Source organism: Hetaerina americana, unplaced genomic scaffold (genome assembly GCF_022747635.1).
Source record: "Hetaerina americana unplaced genomic scaffold, ioHetAmer1.1.p SCAF_7, whole genome shotgun sequence".
NCBI classification, from domain to species: Eukaryota; Metazoa; Arthropoda; class Insecta; order Odonata; family Calopterygidae; genus Hetaerina; species Hetaerina americana.
In genome coordinates this window covers 35,535,635-35,557,991 of record NW_027287316.1, presented here as the reverse complement: position 1 = coordinate 35,557,991, position 22,357 = coordinate 35,535,635, and the positions used below count along the sequence as shown (strand labels likewise).

Genomic DNA, 22,357 nt, shown 5'->3' with positions numbered 1-22,357 from the left:
ACGACGTTCTGCTATCCAAAAATCATTAAATCATTCATAATCAATGTCATTGCCTACATATATTACCACATTCACCTTAAATTATAATCATGTAAAGTTAAAAATGGTCACATATACCTTACCTAATCGATCTAATCAACGTCTTGTTTCTTAGAAATTGATCGAAAATGTCAAAACAATGAACTGTTTCTTAAAAGGGGACCAGTGAGTGAAGATGACCTTACTTCAACAGCTGAAGCAAGTTGACACAGAATGATGAAGAAGTTTTCATCAGAATTAAGTGTACACTCAAATATTATATAATTCAATCTTTTCATTTCAGAAGAGTGATATCTCAGATTCAATTTCCATAACCCCTTTCCTTTTTCCTCTTATTCTTCTTCCTCTCATTTCAACATTGATATGCGTTTTTCTTCCCCCCGTCACAAGCTCTTCAGGGCGACTCGCACTGTTAATTTTTACTGGGAAATGATGGTAGTTATCTAAAAAATTCTCGGCCATTGCTGCTTATCCAAACTCTTTCGTTACTTGAAGAAATTGGCAACTCGCGAATCCTCACCGCTTTCTCATTCGTCCCTACGGAAGTGCGGATGAGGTCCTTCGACTTTTAATGCCCCGAAGTACGGTGCATCTCGTAAATTTGCATTCGTGATGGAAATATTTCAAAATTCTCAGCTCCTCAAACCCCTCAAGGTTTTCTTTCTCTCTCTCGCTTCTTTGACTTTGGAAAAGAGATCGAGGTCTTTATTATCCTGGACAAAAAAGACTGAATTTAGTGATACAAGCTTCGCGGAAATGGGGACTTTAAAGCAACGCCACTTTTTCATTAAATATTGGCATGAACATTCCGTGCCATAAACCAATGACCGAAGGTTACATTTGTACTTTATGAAGCTGGACTCGTCCGTATTTTTTCTGAGCTATGAACTCGATTGCTTTGTGATAAACTTTTTTTTTTTAAGGTAATCTACCGCTTAAGGTAGGTTTTTGGATGGACACAACTAAGAAACAAATATTTTGTGACTACTAACAAAACACAACCCTAAATTCTACTCTACACCAGGTCCCTCTTCATCTCTGAGTACTTTCTTCCGCCCTTCATCCCGTCCAACATCCCTATCCTGTTCCTTCCCTTTCCTCTTTTCCCCAAAATTCTACTCTCTATCACAGTCTTCAACATCCCACTGCCGGTCAACACCCCCTTCATCCACTTTTCCTGCCTCCATAGGATTGCTCCCAACAAACCCCTCTCTTCGCCCACCATACCAAGTACTTCCTCATTTGTTTTCTTCTCTGTCCATTTCACCTTCTCCATTCTTCTCCACACCCACATTTCAAAAGCCTCCAGTCTACGTCTATCCTCCTGCTTCAATGACAACGTTTCCGCGCCGTACATAGCTACGCTCCATATCAAAGTTTTTACGAGTCTTTTCTTAACATCCTTACTCAAAGTCCCCGTCATCAACTCCCTCCTCCTCGTGAAAGCCTCTTTGCCTAGCGCAATTCTTCTCCTTACGTCCCTACTACTTTGACCGTGTTGGTCCAAAACACTACCGAGATACGTAAACTGTTCTACCTGCTCTAGTTTTTGCCCTCCTATTTTAATGTTAAGCTTGCCCTTTTTCTTTCTAGAAAATCGCATAACCTTTGTTTTATTAATGTTGATTCTCATCCCATACCTGTCGCACTGAATTTCCAATTCACTCAGCAATGCTTGCAGCCCCTTGGCTGACTGACAAACTAAAGCTTGGTCATCAGCAAACCTAACTGATTTTACGAATTCCCCGCCCACTTTCATTCCTACCTCTAGTTCTTCCCATGCCTCTTTGATCATTTCCTCTGCATACAGGTTGAACAGCAACGGTGATAATGGGCAACCCTGCCTTACACCCCTTCCTAACACTGCCCATCCTGACTCCCCGTTTCCCACCCGCACCTGAGCAGTCTGAGACATGTACAGGTTGCGGATTAGCCTCCTTTCCCTCCAATCTATTCCTATTTTCTGCAATATACTCATAAGTTTTTCCCAATTCACTCTATCAAACGCTTTTTCGAAATCTACGAAACAGGCAAATACCTCCTGGTTGTGTTCTATATTCCTCTCGATAAATAATCTCATTACTGCAATGGCATCACGCGCACCTCTCCCCTTCCTAAACCCAAACTGATCATCCCCTAAGTAATCATTTGCCCTACTCTCTATCCTTTTGTTTATGATCCTGAGAACAACTTTAGCTGCGTGGGATATCAAACTAATTGTCCTATAGTCCTCACATGAAGTGGCCTTTACCTTTTTCGGAATCGGAACTAAAACTGCTCTCACAAAGTCTTCCGGCCAGATTCCCTCCTCATAAATGCTACGGATCAGCCCATATAGCCTCTTCCTCCCACATTTTCCTAAGCATTTTAAAAGTTCCACGGGAATGTTATCTACCCCCACGGCCTTATTTAGTTTCATCTCCCTTAATGCCCTTTCTATCTCATTGTCTAGTATGCCTGGACCTAAGCTGTCTTCCTCTACGTCATTTTCTTTTTCAATGTCTAACTGTGTTGGTCTGAGTTCTTTACTATACAGTTCTTCTATATACTCCTTCCATCTCTCTTGGATCTTTCCTGCGTCAACTATTACCTTACCCGCCTTATCTCTAACTGTTAGCATAGCTCTTCCTTTCTTACTTCCCGATAACGATTTAACTTTGCTGTAGAGCGCACCGATTTCACCCTTCCTCTGGAGACTCTCCATATCCTCGCACTGCGTCTTCCACCAGGCTTCTTTTGCTTTATTTGTTGCCCGCCTCAATTTATTGTTTAATTCTTTGTACTTCATTTTGCCTAACTCTGTATTGACATTCTTCCATTTTCGCCGCTCATCCATCATTGTAATCATCTCATCCGTGATCCATTGTTTCCTAGTCCTTTTAGCGTTAACGGTTCCAATAGTGTCTTTTGCGGCTTTAGACAACCCTTTCTTGAAACTTTCCCATTTTTCTTTGATAGTACTTAGCTCTTTACCATCCTCCATGATTTTCTCTACCGCCTGTTTGTATTCCTTCCTTTTCAACCCATTTAATGCTTCTACATTCCATTTTCTAACTCGCCGCCCCTGCCTTATCTTTTTGAAACGTACGCTACATTTCATAACAACTAAATTGTGGTCTGAGTCCGCATCCGCTCCCGGAAAGCTGTGGGAATTTATCACACTATTCCTAAACCTGTGTCTAACCAGGATATAATCTAGCTGATATCTTCCTGAGTCACCTGGCATTTTCCATGCATACCTGCGTCTTTTGTGGTGTCTAAACCAAGTGTTGGTGATGACTAACCCCTGTCTCCTGCAGAACTCAACTGCTTTCTCCCCGCGGTCATTCCTCGTGCCTAAACCGTAGTCGCCCACCTCATCTCCATCTCTTCCTTCGCCTACCGTCGCATTCCAATCCCCCATCACTATCAAATGTTTCCCTGCAGGAACACACGCGATCATGTCCTCTAACTGATCGTATATCTTATCGACCTCTTCTTCCTTATGGTTGCTCGGTGGCATGTATACCTGAATAATAACTAAGTTCGTCGGTTCTGCTTTTATCTCCACTAGTAGTATTCTATCCGTTACCTGCTCTATGTTGACTACGCTTCTTCCTACCTCTTCATTTAATACTATGGCTACCCCTCGTTGGCTCTCGTCCCCACCGCTGTATTTTATTCTATACTTATCACTCCAGTAATCCCCGCTATCTTTCCATCTCACCTCGCATAGACCTAAAATATCTACTATATATTTCCCCTTTCCATCTCTCGCTTAACATTCTCCAATTTCCCTGTCCTCATCATTGTCCTAACATTCCACGTTCCTATTCTAACTAATTTTGTCTTCTTCTCCTGCGTCTTCTGTCCTGCTGCTGCTGGTTTTCCCTTGCAAGGGTTTCGTGGGATGACGACCGCGGAAGCCTTGCCTCCCCCGCTGCCGGGCACGACACACGGCCGATTGGGCCGAGCCCCGTAGTTGCCTGGACTCAAAATCTCTGTAGTGTCCATCATTATATGTATTATTGGGAATGATAATTGAGGTGGTTTCCCGTTTCCTTCCTCAATAGTGTTTTTAACGTGACACCATCACTTACTGGCCGCCCCACTGGGGTCAGACGCCATTGCAGCCGCCTCACTGAGGAACAGACGCTGCGTGGACTACCTTTCGTCTGGCTCCTAACCTTCGACCTATCTGGCATGGGTGACCCTACCAGGAGCAATTTTTATTACTCCCGCCAGCACAGCTCTAGGGGTCATCGGAACGCACAAGCCCTTCCACCACGTCAAGGTTGTAGTCCGGGGAGGGTGTGATAAACTATCTTTCTTATTACCAATTTTTTATTGTTTTCCATAATTTTTAACGTACTTAGTGGTTATTCCGAACCTTGCATATTTTTCCACTTTAAAATTGATCACCTATGTTTTGCTATTTCATTTATGTTACTATTTGCCATGATTACCCATCATTTTTTACAAACTGAAGAACCACTGATATTTACTTAAGAACTCACTCCGTACATTTTCATCAACACAACACTTCCCAAGTCGTTGCAAGGGCGTGTGGCGGGACGTCGTAGGGTACCAGGCATTCTTGCGCAACTATTATTTCATGCATACATTTGGCTACATACATATATATAATATACGATGTATATTTGTATACATAATTATGTAGATACACAGGTTCCGTACAAAATGTATCGTGATTGGTTTACTGCTGTAGCCTCAACGGAGCGGTGGATGGGGTCCGACCGGTCGGCTCGGTAGAGGGGTCCCCCACCACTCAGGCGCACTTTAGCTCAGTCGCCTCCGGGTATGCGTTGAGACAGGAGATGGATTTTTATGACGTGTGATTATTTGTGGTGTCGTCGTGCCAGCATGGAGCGCACCGTCGAGCAACGCTACGTTGTGAAGTTTTGCGCTAAACTCGGTAAATCGGCGTCGGAGACCTCATTAAACCTCATTAAACAGGCTTATGGGGATGATGCCTTAAGCTGCACAAGAGAGTTTGGGTGGCACCAAATGTTTAAGGAAGGCCGCTGAACCGCCTCCACTTCCTCCTCCAACGAGTATACCCAGATTCTTTCCTCAATAAAAAAATACTCTAACATTCCTAAACCCCCCAAACGTCCCTCAACCACAGACTCCCACCCTCTCTCAATCTGTACTTCCTACTTCCCTGGCATTCAGTCCCTCAAATTCATCCTCAAAGACCTGTCATCCTCAAAAATCTGAGCAGTTACGCAAACCTTCTTCCCAAATGCCCCTCTTTCACCTACAAACGGCCCGCCAACCTAGCAGATCTCCTCATATCCTCTAAGCCGCTCTCAAAATCCCCTTCCACCCCCAGAACCACACCCACTCCATGTCATCGAGGAAGATGTAAAACTTGCCCTATTTTCACAACTCCACCCCACTTTATCCCACCATTTAACTCTCTTCCACCCTTTCCCCACTCCTCCTGCACATCCAAGAATGTTGTATATCTTCTGACCTGTAAACTCTGCCCGGCCTTTCACATAGGCCAATGTTCCACACCCCTGAACCTTAGGATAAAGAATCATCGCGCCTCATGCAATCCCTCCTCCCCGTCTGCGGGTCTCCCCATCCCTAAACATGTTTCCCATCATAACACCCCCTTCAACCAGTGCCACAATGTTTCCGTTCTAACGTCCCTTCCCCCATCCGATAACCCTATAGAATTTAAAACTCTATAAATGGCATTCATATGGCTTTGCATGTCCTATCAGTATCCGGATCTCAACGTCTTTCACTAATGAAAATGGTCTGAATTGTCACCATGTGGAAGAAATTCATATCGGAAAAGAAAATACTTTGTTCTTCCGTATAAATTTTGTTGTACGTGGCCTGTGTTTCTACTTGAAGGGTCTTGTTTACGACTTTGTAAGTTGAAACTTGGGGCTTGGATGTTGCAGTATGTGTGATTGAGCAGATTGTTTTCTTTTCCGATTATACATTAAATCCACCTCCTCCCTCTCACTCCTTCCCTATCTGCGCTCCCCTCTAGCTTCTCCTCTCCCTTTCCTCTCCCCCAACCATTTCTTTCACCCCTCCCCCGCCTCCCGTCCTCCCCTTCTCCCGCCCTCCTTCTCTTTCTCTCGTATTCCTCCCCTCCCCATATACCAGCAGTCAGTACTACTGTTTCTTCTGAGGAAGACGGAGCTAAATTCCGTCGAAATTATTAAGAAATAGCGTGTGAGTGTTCTTTTTATGTTTTCTTATATTGTTTATTGCTGTCCAAGTTATATATATATATATATATATATATATATATATATATATATATATATATATATATACATATATATTTATGTATATATATATGTATAAATATATATATATATATATACCTTCCAGATTTCCTGTAGTAATAAATAGGCTTTTGGGTTAAATAGGTATCTATGACTGTCAGCGATTTTAAACCAACCATTTCGTTGGCAGGTAGTTTTTAAAGCGCCATCCAACAACGGGTTATTATTATTAAATGCTTGAGCAAGCCTTCTATGTACATCTAGAAAAATAACTTCAAAAATGGAATCAGTTTAGATTGAAACAAGAGATAAATCCAAAATGTTCACAACGTACCAGTCGTTTACGGCATCTTCGCGCACACCAGGACGGAAACGTGTGGCAGACAAAGCGCCGCCCGTCGATACCTTCTCGTGGACAAGAGCGATATCCCCCAATGACATCATCCGCTGGGTTCTATCCTTCATGCGCGCACATCCCACGCACGTGATATTCCTTTAGTATTTGACCTAAAGGCTAGAGGAGAATTTACGAAAAAAGAGATCCATGAAACGTCCAGTGTTTGTAAAAAGGTCAGTGTCGAAAGGGAACTGATGGATGGGTAGGGCGGTAGAGGTGATAATGTCTAGACAGAAGGGATATTAAATTTCCGTAATCTTAAATATTGAAAAGTCATTAAAATGCCAACTCTTATGTGATAATCGATGCACATAATCGATACGAAATTTGTAATTGTCGATTAAAATAGCGATCAATATGGGCGAAGATATTTTATCCAGAAATGATATTCCACGGGGTCTGTCAACAGGAACAGAGAGAACCAGTTTGATATATTAAATTATTGATGCAAGAAGAGTAAGCGTGGTGAGTGACATCTACATCAACTTAATACCCCGCAAGCCGTCGCAAGGGGCGTGTGGTGGTGGGTTTTAGGGCACCACCCGTAGTTAAGAAAAAAAACAGTTTGCAAAAGCCACAAATTTATACAGTCGACAAACAAAACATTGCATACATTCATGCAAAAACCCTTACAACCCACACGCATTCAAACACACCAACTACCAACTAACAAACACCCACAAATATGCCTGATGCTTTTTTTTCAGTGTTTAATTTTGTTCCGTCTAATAAATTAAATGTTTTTAATATTTCTAAAATGACTTCAGTTTTACTATGATGATTCCTGATTGCTCGGGGAAAGAATGAGTATTTATATCAAAAATTACAAAATCCTACCAGTAAGTGACGAGTGGTTTTAACAACAGAAAGACGAATATCTTTCATTACTAACTACGTGTCAATGACATAAAAACGTCACAAAAATATCGACCGTGACAGGACTCGAACCTGCAATCTTCGGATCCGAAGTCCGACGCCTTATCCATTAGGCCACACGGTCCACTGGAGGGCGGGAGAATTCCATGAAAATGTAAAATGTATGCATTACTTTAGGCTAGATTCCGACTATGCGACATATATTTCGGATTCATAAGATAAAATGCCAAGACTTCGGAGAAACTTACAAGCCACCGAAAGGGCATGTGGAGGGAGTAAGTGGGTTTCCGCACTTTAAGCAAAATAAAACTGCATGGAAAACCAAGAATTTCATGCCAATGCCAATTTACACCAGAACATTAGTTTGAACATGCTATTGAGCAAAGTTAGTCGCCGCGTAATAGTCACTTGCATACAAAAATATTCAGTAAGAGAAAAACATTCTTACCATGGAGAAATTATGTGATAAAAATGGGTATATGTAAGATGGATGTATGATAATTTGAAAATATGTTTATTACCAATACTAATTATCCTCTTTGCGCTGGTGATCTTATTAATTTTGATCTCTAATCGTGCGATTAAAAAATGACATTTTAAATCCATCTGTTCGACAATCCGCTATCAACAATGTATCAATATCTTCGATTCATCGGTCGTATCGGGATAAACCTCAGTACATTTCGAGCCATCATATGTGAAGGAAGTGTCCTTAAGTAAGGTCTATTCACTTTGTTATTTAATGGGAAGAGTGGTTTGTTGTAAGGGATCATCCCAATAACCTTCCCGTTTCGACCTGGTGATAGAACCTGTTGGTGCGTGCTAAGCCTTTCACGGTTTTAAGGGAAGGAGAGAGAGAGCAAGGGGGGAAAGCTTAGCAGCGTCCGGGAGCGAAAACGGGAGGGTTCATGGGAGAAGGGACTCAAAGTCACCGGTCCAGTCGACCGTAGGGGTTCTTTATCCTACGGGGTGGCGCCTGACCTTTTACGAGCCACTGAGGGTTGAGGAGGGAAAGGGATGTGTGGGAGTCGGAAAGCTTTCTTTTTTTTCACAGAAGAAAAATTCCCCTCCCTCCCACTTTAGGTTGACGGGAGAGTTGAGGGTTTCCCCGAAAAGACCGTCCGTAACTTGGGACGAAGGTGGAAGGGGCATGGGGATGGACGTCTTGAGGGTTAAAGTAGGACGGAGTTTGCCATCGGCTCTGTAATGACATTTAAGGACTTTACAATCTTCCTAGACTTGCACCCGGGAACCGTGACTTCCATTATTCAAGGATGCCTAATGCATGCATTTACTCTTTAAACTTTTAGAATGCATGCGTACTACAAGTCTGTTGAGTGAACAAGGACCACAGAGGCAAGGAAATGCGCAATATTCAGAATACAAAATATTTTGATATTTTAATTATTTGTAAACTGTTATTGCTACCTTATTTTAACCTAACGGAATGTTCGTGGTAAACTAATGTGGTAAAATTTCAATCCTGAAAACCATATGGAATCGAGAAAATCCATATCATTTTTAAGTTTGATTTTTTTTGGTTAAAAATTTCTTGAAAAATTCGCAGTTATTGTCTTGATGGCTATAAGGTTCTAGTTTCTCAGTTTAGTATCATAATCCCAGGCAGAAAAATCTTCTTAACACTTCTCACTTGGTACACTTCAAGCTACCTTCACGGTTTGCTGCAGGGAATTGTTCACCACCAGGCATGCAGCATCAAATATTTCTCTAAGATTATATCAAAAAAAGATCACCTTGTATTAAATTATCTAGTTACTTTTATTATCCTTGTAAAACAGGTGAATTATTATTAGTATATCCAGTAAGTACACCTGCTTCCTTTTTCAAAGCCAACCTGTTCTTAAAAACAATAGACATAAGTTATATTTGTAGGTGCATGTGTGTGTTGGTTAATAGTATGTATTTTCATGCATGTAAGTTATAAAGGTTTTTGCATGAATCTATACGACTTTCTGGGTGCATTAGTGAGTTTGGCATGCAGTTTTATTCTCTTTTACGGGTGGTGATCTAATTTGATTGCCGAAATAAAAAAATAGTAACTCTGTGATTACACAGAAAATTTATTTCGATACGACCCGGGTTTCGTCGTTCAACGTCATCTTCAGGTAAAGATGGCATTGGACGTCGAAACCCGGTTCGTATCAAAATAAATTTTCTGTGGAATCAAAAAGTTAATATTTTTTCAATTACAGTATAAATCGATTCCATAAAATTACGCCTGAAACCATCAATTAAATGCCGGAGTTTAAAAAACAAAGTCGCAATATCATCACCTTATTCAAAGCACAGGCGCAGATATACAGGGTTCGTCCGGAAAATAAGTGTACTGAGCTCAGGAAAAAATATTTATTACACTTTTACATATCTTAAGCTAATATTCCTCAAAATAGGACCCTTGTGAGTCGATACACTTGTTCCAGCGGCGTTCCCATTCCTGGAACGCTCCCGCGAAGGCATCATCGGGAACCTCTCGAAGACTCGTCGTCGACCTCTTCTCTGCCCTCCACGAACATCTTGTGCCACCGAAAGATCATGTTTCTGGACATGGCTGACTCCCCGTAAGCCTGGTTAATCATAGCGACAGTTTCGGTAGACGATTTCCCAAGCTTTACCGCAAATTTGATGGAATAACGCTGCTCCAAAAACTTCGGCATCGCGTTCCGTGAGGTGGTCGAGCGTGGAGGTTCGCGTTAACAGAGCTCCTCACTACACCACAGCTCAGAGCCGACTGCCTTTTTCAGCGTCGCTTGCCAACATACCCCCCTCCAATTGCAGCCCGTCAGAGCGGTGCTGGGCGCGCCTGGAGCGGCGCGCCCAGCCCAGGAGTCAGTACACTTATTTTCCGGACGAACCCTGTAATTATTGGGACAGAAAGCTGGTTATCCATTGATGTCGCCGACGGTGAAATGTTCCCAAAATCCTATTCCATGTACATAAATGACAGAAGAAATAGAACTGGGGGCGAAGTCTTCATTGCAGCCAAAATTTCTTGCATCAGCAGGGCTGATGTAATTCCGGGCAATGGTTTGGAAAGCGTTTAGTGCTCAATTAAAAGTTCTCAATCCAAAAGAATTTATGTATGCGCGTTTTACGGACCACCAGTCGGCAAAGACAATTCTATTATAGAATTAGATCAGAAAATCAAAGGTTTCTAATCCCAACACAATGATCGCGATGTTATTTCAATAGCTGGAGATTTCAATGACCCTTCTAGAGCACATACAGTTTTAAAACGGGAGGCAAAGACAAAGATATCTGCGAATCGCTATTGAATTCTTTTACGTTGAACTCATTGCATCAAATCATCACTACACTAACTAAAGGCAATAATATTCTTGATTTGTTAGCAATTAATATTCCCGAAAAAGTCTTAACTATAGAAACTATAAAAGGAATTAGTGACCACAAGACAGTAAATGCTTGAATGAAAGTTTTCGCTACATGGGGTATGGAATACGAAGCCTAAAGGGAAAATTTACTTGTTTGAACAAGGAGACTACAATGGCCTCAAGTACGTGATACAGAATCAATTTGCAAGTTTTAAGTATAGTATTCACTGAAATACTGAGTATACGTAGAATCACTTCCTTGAGATCTAGCGCTCAGCAGTCAACAAGTTCATTCGCAGTAAGTTTATAAAAGATAACACGGAACCTAGATGGTACAACGCGGATGTTGGGAAGGCACTGCGACGTCAATAGCCAATAGACGTCAATATGATGTCAAAATTAAAAATATTACGGATAATATTTCTAGTGACAAAAATAATGATATCACTTATGGTAACAAGATATCTACGGAGATTGCCTTGAATGAATTTCGGAAAGCGTTAAGCGAATTCAAAATAAAAAAGTTAGCAGAAAATTTGAAAGACAATCCGAAAGTGTTTTGGCCATAAGTCAGAGAAGTTCAGGGAAATTAGTCAACTCTTGATTCACTCAAAAATGAAAAAGGCGAAAGAGTAACCAACAGTTTGGAAAAGGCTAACTTACTGAATTCCTTCTTTCAAAGCGTCTTCACTAATATCTTACCGAGTGCCCCCGATAGCTTACCAAATCATGCCGGTTAACCAATATCTAAAATTGAACTCTCGTATAATAAAATAGAACTTTTGCATAAAAATATCAAGCCCAATTAGCCTCCGGGCCCGATGAAATACCCGCTCGTATATTTAAGAATCTAGCTTCAGAAATTCCGCCGTATCTAGAAATAATATTAAAGAAGTCGCCGGTAGATGACGAGGTTCCCAGATGTTGAAAAACGGCTAATATATAAAATAACAATATTTAAAAACAGATACAAGAAGGAACCGAGCAATTACAGACCTATTTCTCTCACATCCATTTCGTGCAAGAATGTGGAACATAGTGTAGTTGCTAGTTCGATCGTGAGACACCTCGATAATCAGGAGTTATTAATTAAAAATCAGGGTTTCCAAAATGGTAGGTCGTGCGAGACGCAACTTGCGCTTTTAATTTATGATATTCTTACTTCATGAGAGAGCGATTTTCAAGTGAACACGGTTTTTATAGATTTTAAGAAAGCCTTCGACAAAGTACCTCATACATAGTAAACTCGTAAAGCTAGAAGCATGTGGCATTGATAAAAATATCCGGGATTGGATTAAAGACTTTTCGAACGGTCGAGTACAAAGAGTAGTCATATATGGAGGTAGCTCAAATGCAGTAAAAGTTACTTCAAGTGTTCCCCAGGGAAGTGTTATCGGACTTATTTTCTTCCTACTTTACGTTAACGACATTGACTCCGTATTCACTAGTAAGACACGTTTATTTGCCGATGATGCAGTGGTTTACCGTGCTATCCGTGAACCTGAGGACACAGCAGCTTTGTCAGGTGACCTTAATGCTATACAACGCTGGTGTGACATATGGTACTTAGAATTAAACTTAAAAAGTGCGTAGTGATAATTTTTTGGAAAAAGAGCAATTCCCTCACAAACACCTACTGTATTAGGAACACCGAAATGGAATGTGTAGACTCAACTAAATATCCTCACTCAAGATCTCTCCTGGGTGAAACATACACGGGGAATATGTGGACGAGCTAAAAAAAAATTAAAATTTAGTAGAAGAGTAATTGGGATATGTGATGAAAAGGTCAAACAGAAATGTTATCTGTCGTTGGTTAGACCTCAATCAGTATATGTTGCAAGTATATGGGATCCTCACGAAGTTGGATTAATTGCCGAATTGGATCGCGTGCAGCGCAGAGGAGCTAGAAATTACTCGCAGAGGGAAGTTTAAATTACAGATTGAAGCAGGGATCGAGATAGTGCGGTGGCTATCGTACTGGCTTCCCATCCAGAGGGCCCGGATTCAAATCCCGGCTGTGTTGAATATTTTTCAGTGGTATCTCGATCCCTGCTTAAGGTGCTTTTTGAAGGGCATTTTGAGCGAGTACGCCGTCCGTTGGATGGGACGTTAAGCTGGGGACCCCTTGGCGCCTTTCGTAAAGAATAGGCTAATGCCGACGCCGGGTTTCTCTCCACCCTTCATCCTTTCCTGTCCATCCCTAATGGTGCAAATGACCTCAGCTGTCAGTCGCCTCCCCTAAATACTACTACTACTACCAGATTGAAGCTCTTGAATAAATTGGAAGGGAGTCTCTTTGCTAGTGATGTTAAAATATTGTATTACCCCCATCATACTACGGTAGGAGAGATTTTGTTAATAAAATGAGATAGATTCAGTGTAGAACAGATAGATTCAAGATGTCATTTTTTCCAGGAACCATAGGGGATCACGATGACATTGTCCGACCGCGGTAGGGTCATGTTCGGGTAAAAGCTAGTCTGGTGTGTAGTCATCCCCTGCCATACACCATAGCGGTGGATTGCAGGGTATATAAATAAATAAAAAACCCCCGCCACAGGTCTTGCAGCAGCTTGCTCTGTACTTTGTAGATGTAGAGGAAGAACTATTTTGCGAGGACTACCGTAGCCATTGAAGACGACGCTCCTGAGGACCCCCCTCCAGTCATCTACGAACTTGACGATCAGATTTACACATAAATTGTACCTTTTTACTGCAAGATATTGCTCCAACGCTGAAGCTTTCCCGTTACAATTTTAAAGCAAATATGCAGGTCTGGCTGATATACCTGTAGGTAGCAGTCTAGCAACTCTTGTATCAGCGTTTTTCCCTAGCGAAATCTAGCACCTAAGCAGGTGGATGAATCTCGGTTTGACCTAGATTGAGATTATTTGACATTAGTGACATTCAACTTTCAATTTTTAATCGTCGAAACGAATAAATAGGGATTTTGAGATCATGAGGATATCCTTTCACCAAAACTTGCGTCGATATAATTCACAAAGAGAAAATTTGATGGTTCAGCAGGTTAAAATATGAATACTTTGACGATTGGTATTCTACGTGTATCGGTTAAGGGAGGTGCATTATACATATGTATAAATAAATAAATATATATATATATATATACATACATATATATATATATGAGAGAGTGTGTATGCGTGCGTGTGTGCTGGTGAATGTGTATATTAGATGGACAAAAACTTTAAAATTGTACAACGATATACGAGTATTTCTTATTTCCTTGCCTCTCTTAACCGAGTACAACCTGACATCTGACATTGCGATAAGCCGCTCTTCAATTCCCTAAAGTGACGTGCATTGAAAAATTGATGCTCGGAATTTTACAATATTCAAATTACACCGCACTGCTGTATCCCTATTTGGATGTAGAGCAGTCCTACCTCAGTTGATGATAACGAATTGTAAAAATCACTGTAAAGTTGAAAAAATTAACTAAAAAATAATGATCATGATAAAATTTACCCTAGAATACATCCATAAGCATACTTTCTAGAATTGAAACTCTAAGTGATAAATGGATGATACCGGTGATGCATTTTTAGTTGAATTCATAAAATGCGTATTAGTTGCAATGGGAACATAACAATTTCTCCCTTCCTCCGCCACGTTTTCAGCTCATACTCCCAAAATGTATACGAAAATGCATATCAATCAAGCGGTTGACTGCAGCGGAGCGCTTAAAAACTCAATACTAGAAGATTCTCTTCGTTTAATTTCACGTCCGCTAAAACTCAAAAGCAAAAAATACCGTTTCTTATAATCGGTTGTTAAACTAAGTGATATATGAAAATTTTCACATCCTGTCATGCATTAAAATATTAAGTGACGCATAATTTTTTTATGATAAAGCCAAATTGACCTTAATTTTTTTACGTTAATCTGTCTTTACAAGTTTATATTGATAAAATCTCGAACAAATTGTGAATATCTACCGTGCAGGGAATCTTTCCGGCTATTACAAAGTAGCTTCGCGTGATAAAGTCCATGACATCAGCTTGACCTACTTCCGTCATGAGCAGTCAAAGGGAAGAGGTCGCAATCACTCGCTTGAGGATCGGGCATTGTGAGTTAACCCACTCGCAAGTCTTTCCGGAGGATAAGATACAGCGCCGTTGCGACGATTGCCACTCCCCATGGAGCGTGAAGCACTTCCTGAAGGCGTGTTAACATTATAGGGGTGTGCGCGAAATGCTGAATGTTAAAGGGGACCTGTCCCACATTATTGGAGATAAACCCGTGAAGGTCGGAAGTATAGAAATACTTTTAAAATAAGTGGATCCATTTATAACATAATAAAATGCCATTTAATGCACAGCGTTTTTACATTTACGCAATATTTCCCAAGCTACAGAAAGAGCTTGCAGCGGCAGTTCTCAAGCACCAGTTGAATATGCACAACTATTAGTTTTTTTGATTGAGCTGATTTCTCCTGTACTAGTAAGAATATACTGTGTACAAATCGGCTGGAAGTGATACGAAATGGCCCTCACCGTCGGAACACAAATTAAGTAAATGTCTACATACCAACCAATTTCGACTTTTCAGACTTTCTGGTCTGTGTACTCGGTGTAATTAAAACATATTTTCAAATATATTTTGATTGGTAAATTTTTTCAAATATTTTCAAAATAATAATTGGGTCGATCATTGGCACTCATCAAAGTTGGCTTGAACTATTCTTTAAGCGACATGACTAAGCGACCCTTTTAGCACAATTCATCTCTTTCTAACTCTCTTCTAACTATGCTAGGGGTATGAACAACGATCAAACATTGCGTTACTCATTTTATGAACGACCTCGGGATGTTACTTTGTTATTTTTACCAAATTAATTCTCGATTTCTGAAAAAATCTATCTACATCTACTTAATACCCCGCAAGCCGCCATTAGGACTTAATTGGCCGTAGTTAGCACTGAACCCCCTATTTCGTAGTTAGTCCTCTCCACTTTCTTTGTTTGAAAATTTCAAAACTGCGAATTTGTCTATATTAAGCAATAATCTACATTCTTTGCACCAATCAGAGAGTGTGTCTCCAGAGAGTAGCTTGCAGCTCCTTATTTCCCTGTACACCACCGCGTCGTCAGCATATAATCTGAGATTGCTACTAACGTGTGAGCTATAGTCATTAATGTATATTAAGAATAGAAGCGGCCCTATTACATTTCCCTCCGGGACGACCGATGTTACATCTCTATCCGTTAAGCACAAACCATCAATGACTACTATTTGTTTGCGATTTGACCAGAAGTCTCTAATCCAATTTACTATTTTCGCATTGATACCATAGCATTTAAGTTTGAGTTACAATTTATTGTGTGGGACTTTATCGAAGGCTTTTTGATATTTAGGAATGCTGCATCGACTTGTACGTTGTTTTCTCCCGATCTAAGTATATCATGAATGAAAAGACCTAGCCGTGTCTCGCAAGATCTGCTCTTCCTAATAGTAGAGCTTATCCCCATCACCGCCTTTATAGATAAGAGTTATATGGGATATCTTCCAGTCACAAGGTACTGAGCCTTCTTCTATCGATTTTAGAAAAATATTTCGTAAAAACGGAGCAACGTCTTCAGCTAATTCCTTTAATATTCTAGCAGGTATTTCTTCCGGACCAGGTGCTTTGTTTGCTTTGATACTAAGGAGCAGATGTTCTGTTCCCTTCTTGGTCATCGTTATAACGCTCATATGTTCCCTGGGTGAGTAGGGAGGATCGTTTGTGGCTTTATTGTTGATGCTCTGGAAAAACGTGTTTAAAATATTTGCCTTTTTCACGCTGTCTGTAATAACATCTCCGTTTTCCGTCTTCAAAGAATATACTTTTGAATGTTTACCTTGTATTTCCTTGACAGAGCCAGAATGACTATGGATTTTCCTTAAGATATTCGCTTAGTATTTTAGATTTAAAAGAGTGTAGAGCTGTGCGGATGATACTTTCCGGGCTACTACAACATTCTTTTAGTTGCTCTTTGGATGTATTCACATAAACTATATCATCACTTTTTAAACTCTTTTTAAAAGCTGACTGTAGCCTCCTTAATGCCGACCTATCAGCTTGCATACACATTAAAAAGAAGTACCTGTACCGACAATAACAAACTGACATTTTGTTCAAAATGTTTTTTTATGCACGAAGAAATAGCTCAAACTTTATTGACGCAAGCATAATAATGAGAATGTAGAGAGCTCGCCATACATCTCTTTTGAGGTTCGTCGGTAAAGCACTTTGGTACTATCAATCGATATGCTGCTTTAAGAGTCTCGATTGATCGATAAGTCAAGGATTGCATATCTGATTCTCATATACCTTCCAGGTATTAATCCCCAAAATATTAATCGTAATATTTCCGGGAGACTCCTAAATACATGATTAGTCGGATCGAAAAAGAAAATACTTTGTTCTTCCACATATATTTTACTATGCACGACCAAGGTTTCGACTTGGTAAGTCATCATCAGGTCGTGCATAATAAAATATATGTGGAAGAACAAAGTATCACTCTATTTATCAGGCGGAGTTATAAGGTCGGTAATGAGTACCACTCCCCTTATCATTAACTATCCAAAAATAATTTTATGTGGAACAAAGGGAGGTAGAAGAGAAATGCATTGATAGTGTAATATTAACGGTATGGTTTTCCTCCCCACCAGTAAAATATTTGAGCATAAAAACTGGCAATGCGAATTTCGGAAGCGTAAATATCAACCGAGTGACTTCGTCTGTCATACTGACTTTTGAGTCGTAGATTGTGGCGTTCGAGAATTTGGGATATGTCCTTTGTTGTTTATGTTGTGTAGAAAAGGTAAACGAGTTCAAGAGAGCAAATGAGCCTGGAGAAAGTTTCTAAGGGCATCCATTATAGTGCCGTCCTATTCTCAAGGTTGGGACCCCTCCACAGGGTATATAGATGCGTCCTGCGCCCACGCCCTCAATTCGTATAAACTGTTAGGCTGTTAGCTGCTTCCTTTCTTCCTTTGTCCTGTCAGGTCTCTTTCATTTCTCCCACCCCTCCCTTCCGACTCCTTCACGTCCGCCTCCTCCTCCCCATTTTCCTCTCCCCCCGCACGCCCACCAGACTCGCCAAACTCCTCACAAAGATGCGTGCGCTTAAACGCGTGTCACTTGACCGCGAGTTCGGGAATCCCGCGACGGTCACGGGGTTGAGGCGGTTCGTTTTAAAGGGTTGGGGGGGGGAGGAAGAGAGTGGGAAGGGGGTGACGGCCTGTCGTCGTTCCTCCTTTGTTTTCCCGTACGTGCGCTCTTCCAGGAAGCGACGTCGGCTCTGCTATTCACTGGACGCAGTTGCTCGGAAAAATATTAAGTCGCCATAATGGTTTGACCTTATCACTGCCTCAGTTCCTTCTCCTGCGCTTTTCCGGACTGGCATTGTGTATTTTTCTAATTCCGCACTCAGTAAACCCTCCCTATACGTTTTTTTTTCAAAATACTATGATTGACGACTTACTTCCCCGCCCATCCCCATTCAACCCTTTAGAAATGGATCGCCGGAATGTTGGTTGGCTCGCAGTCATCCCATCCATTTGGAAAACCTTTGCCATTGCCCCTCAAATGTGTAAGAGATACAAGGAAGGCATACCATGTCTATTAGGCAGATTGTTAATTGGTTAAACATTTTGAACTAATATGCCGTGCGCTTATACTCTATCGAATGCCAAGATTGTTGAAATGTCTTCGGAAAATATCTTCCACTATTATTTTGAAAATGATAACTGAGTAAGCAGAATGTCTCTGCAAAATACTTGTTACATGTTATATTTCCTACAATTATTAACCGGTCCCGATAGAACTCGGTTGATTTGAACTTTCTTTGTGAATTTCATAAATCTAGAAGTGGTCGAACATGTATTAACGCGTAAGTATTTCACCTACCACAGATTTTAATCCTAAGTCTGGGTTGGTAGATGATGGTATATATCAACAAATATTAAGCCCCAGAGTGAGTGAAAATCATGCATCAAAATTGCAGGGAGGCCAGTTTCTTTCTGTGTGATGTGTAGTTTCCCAGGAAGATTTGAAAACTAGGAAAATTACGCATAGGCTGAAATAAGGTACAGCTGAGGGTGCTTGTATGCTCCACCTGGAATCGAACTCGGGCTAGTATGGCACTACCAATCGTAGTGCCATATCCCTCAATTAAGACGTTGTCTCGGGCAAAACTAGTATGTAGAAACTGTAAATTTAGTTAATTTACCCCTCCCCTCAGTTGAGAATGAATTTTTTTGAACTACTAGTCTTTCGAGCTGAGCAATTGGTTGGAACTTTCTGCGGAAAGTTCTTTTATTTCTTGAACATGGTTGTGGTAGGAAGTAAACGTTTATTACCCAGAATTTTAAATCCTTTGTTATGAAAAAAATTGCACAGCAGAATTATCAAGAATTAATTTTATAAGTATGCAATCATAAATTCCAAAAGGTTATGTTGTTTCTCAAAGTTCATAAATAAAACTATTTATATAATGATTGCAGTGGATAACTCAGGTTTTTTTCATCCACGGAAATGTATTAAAAGAAGTCGAATAAAGGGTTTCAATTGAAATCTTTTGGAAGCTTTCGTTGTTTACATAGATATAAATATACAAATTTCGATGGCAAATATGAAATCGTCGTAATAATTTACATGAAAAAAATGATAAATATTCGTCAGGGATATTTATAAAAATTCAATATGAAAAAATCTATTGAAAAATAAAACTATAAACTGTATATACTACCATCAGTTTTAGAGCTTCAATTTCCCTTTGACATATTCACTCCGACTAGGTCTCAAAAATATTTTGCTTAACGTCTTCTCTTGTCAGCACATTGCTGAAACTTGGGTTCCCCACGTTCTGATCCAATAAACATGATAGCCACAACGCTTTTGGGGCCATGTTCCAGTAGACATTCATTCTGAGGATCCACCAGGGAATCATTCCTTCCCATCTTCACTTCTCCCCCCCCTTCCTCTCCAGCGAGCGACGCCCTTTGCACGCGAGAATAATTCACGCTCAAAGCCCACCGAGAGATCGTGACTGAAAATTTGAGTGCGTGAAACACGTTCCGAGCGCGAAGGTTACGGAGGTAACCGGCGGCAGCGGAAATATTTCGCGCCATGACTCTCGCCTGTACAGCTCCGGCACGAGAAACTATGTTTTTTGTATCTACATGTTGGAATAGCTTTTCAAATGCATTATCGTCGTGTCACATGATACGGCTAGGTAATTTTTATGGCGGAACCAAGAAAATTCATTCGATATTCGTGATACTGAGTTTTTTGCACCGAGTTTCTCACTTACCAACCTCAAATTGGTGTGTGAAATGAAATGAATAAGGTTGATGCATTGTTTTGATTGATGCGTGCGCAGTATAACTATGGCTTTAAATGTTAGAACTTTCTATGAACAGTCTTGTGTACAACCAATTATTAATTGCGGCCAGCATATTGCCATGTAACATTTTACTTGAGTTTTCAATCCCGCATTCATAATTTGAGTTAAACTGTAGTGTGCTCTTGGGTACTAACGTCAAGAGGTCTGTGGAGCCAAAACCATCAAACTCCTACTATAACTCGGTGGCTTGCTTCTAATTCATAAATTGATCTTCATCACCATTGCAGTTAAGGAATGCCTGAGTATCTCTCTTCTTTCTTTCTTCCATCACTTCTTTCAATGAATTACTTCACTCCGTCTTCTACTAATGCCCTCCGTGACGCGAGTATAATTCAGTAATCTTCGTTTTGCCTCAGCGGGTCTTCCTATGTAGTTAATTCAATCCGATGATTATCATTTTATTTTCCCGTAACTCAACATTTCCTTTATTTATATTTTTCTCCTAAATATTCTGAAATTTCCTTATCCGTGAGAAACTCAACTTTTTAAAATATCCCCATAAGATATCTTGGGGATAGGAGTTAAAAATTCATATGATGGAAGCAGTAGTGGATTCTGCCAAGGAAACTTCCTCATGCATAAAGACAACTCTTACATAATGTAGGTTTTTAGTAAACTGCAAAAAGATTTCTATGATGATTTTGGTATAATTCATTTATCACAATCTAATCTTTTGAACATTTCTCCCTTGCTCTTGCAGAGAACCTGGTATTATGGTGAAAGAAAACACTTGGCTTTTTCACATAAAATTTTATTGGGAAAAGTCGAGTGTTTTCTTTCATTATGAAAGTTTTCCACCAAGTTATGCCTGAAACTGAGTGTTATACCAGCTTTAATGTCTGAAATGGGTTCTTTTTTCTCAAAAAAAAGTGCGCTGTGAAGCTTTAGAGCATCGAAAAATTTAGAGGGGATTCGGTGATCAATAATGGCGAATACGTTAGTCAACAAAAGTTATCCCATCACTCCATTCATCAATTAGAAGTTTGGCTTCATAGAAGTTTGAGGTTTTAGCGTACCAATCCCCATCTCCTGTAAAATTCACTCATTCAGAACAATGGGAATAATAACACGTGAAACAATATCCGGGCTATGATTAAAATACCTACGGCAGAAAGAAATTTACTAGCATAAACAAAAGATGAGAGTACAATATGATATGAAAATCATTTTAGAATTAAATTCGTAATATCCCTTGAGTTCTTGCTTCAAACTATGGTACCTACCCTTTCGCAAAAGCTGACAGGATTATATATTTACTAAGGTAACAACTTTAAAAAAATAATGGCTTCATTGAACCTCCAGTCTCACAAATAAAAATATTTCCGGTACCGGGAATCGAACCCGGGCCTCCCGGGTGAGAGCCGGGTATCCTAACCACTAGACAATACCGGATTCTGGTGATTGGAGAAGATTTTAATAAAATTCATTATATTAATTAAGCTAAAAGGCTTGTTTAAAAAAATTTTTCTTATATTAGTTATTTATTATTTTCTTTTTAACCATGTTTCCCTATTTCAAGGATTTCTGTCAATACTCCAAGTATACATTTGCCAGTATTGTGGAACCAGGCTTATTTTTGGCGCATTCCCACGGGGATAGGCAATCGACACTTCGTACGCCGCGGAATAATGTGATTTCCTGTATTGTCTTATCATAAATGCATAAATATTATGGCATAAATTATTTGCATACTACCTTGATCAAAAAGTTCCCGGAATAACCACCGTGTGGCGCTCCCATCGTTCCGATTTGAGTTCTGTTTTTTTTGTTAAATTGGTACATCTGTTGTTGATATTCCCTTTAAATCTTAGTGTCATAACTTGACATTTGCAAAAGTTACGTAGCCAAGAGTACATCTATCTCTGTGTGTGTTGGCGATTTTGTACAATTTCAGAAATGGATTTAAATTTGCAACAACGAACTTGTATTAAATTTTGCGTAAAAAACGGATTTAGTGGCGCACGGACGTTGGAGACCTGACCTCGCGGTTGGGACCTGACCTGACCTGATCACCTGGATT

The 22,357-nt window shown here is 40.2% G+C and overlaps 2 non-coding genes across 2 annotated transcripts; both read right to left on the bottom strand.

Annotated features, from left to right (window-relative positions):
- Positions 1–7,620: 7,620 nt before the first annotated feature.
- On the bottom strand, positions 7,621–7,693 carry TRNAR-UCG (transfer RNA arginine (anticodon UCG)). Its single transcript has one exon. It is a non-coding gene; the product is annotated as a tRNA-Arg (tRNA).
- Positions 7,694–21,657: 13,964 nt separating this feature from the next.
- TRNAE-CUC (transfer RNA glutamic acid (anticodon CUC)) lies at positions 21,658–21,729 on the bottom strand. The gene has a single exon. It is a non-coding gene; the product is annotated as a tRNA-Glu (tRNA).
- Positions 21,730–22,357: the final 628 nt, after the last annotated feature.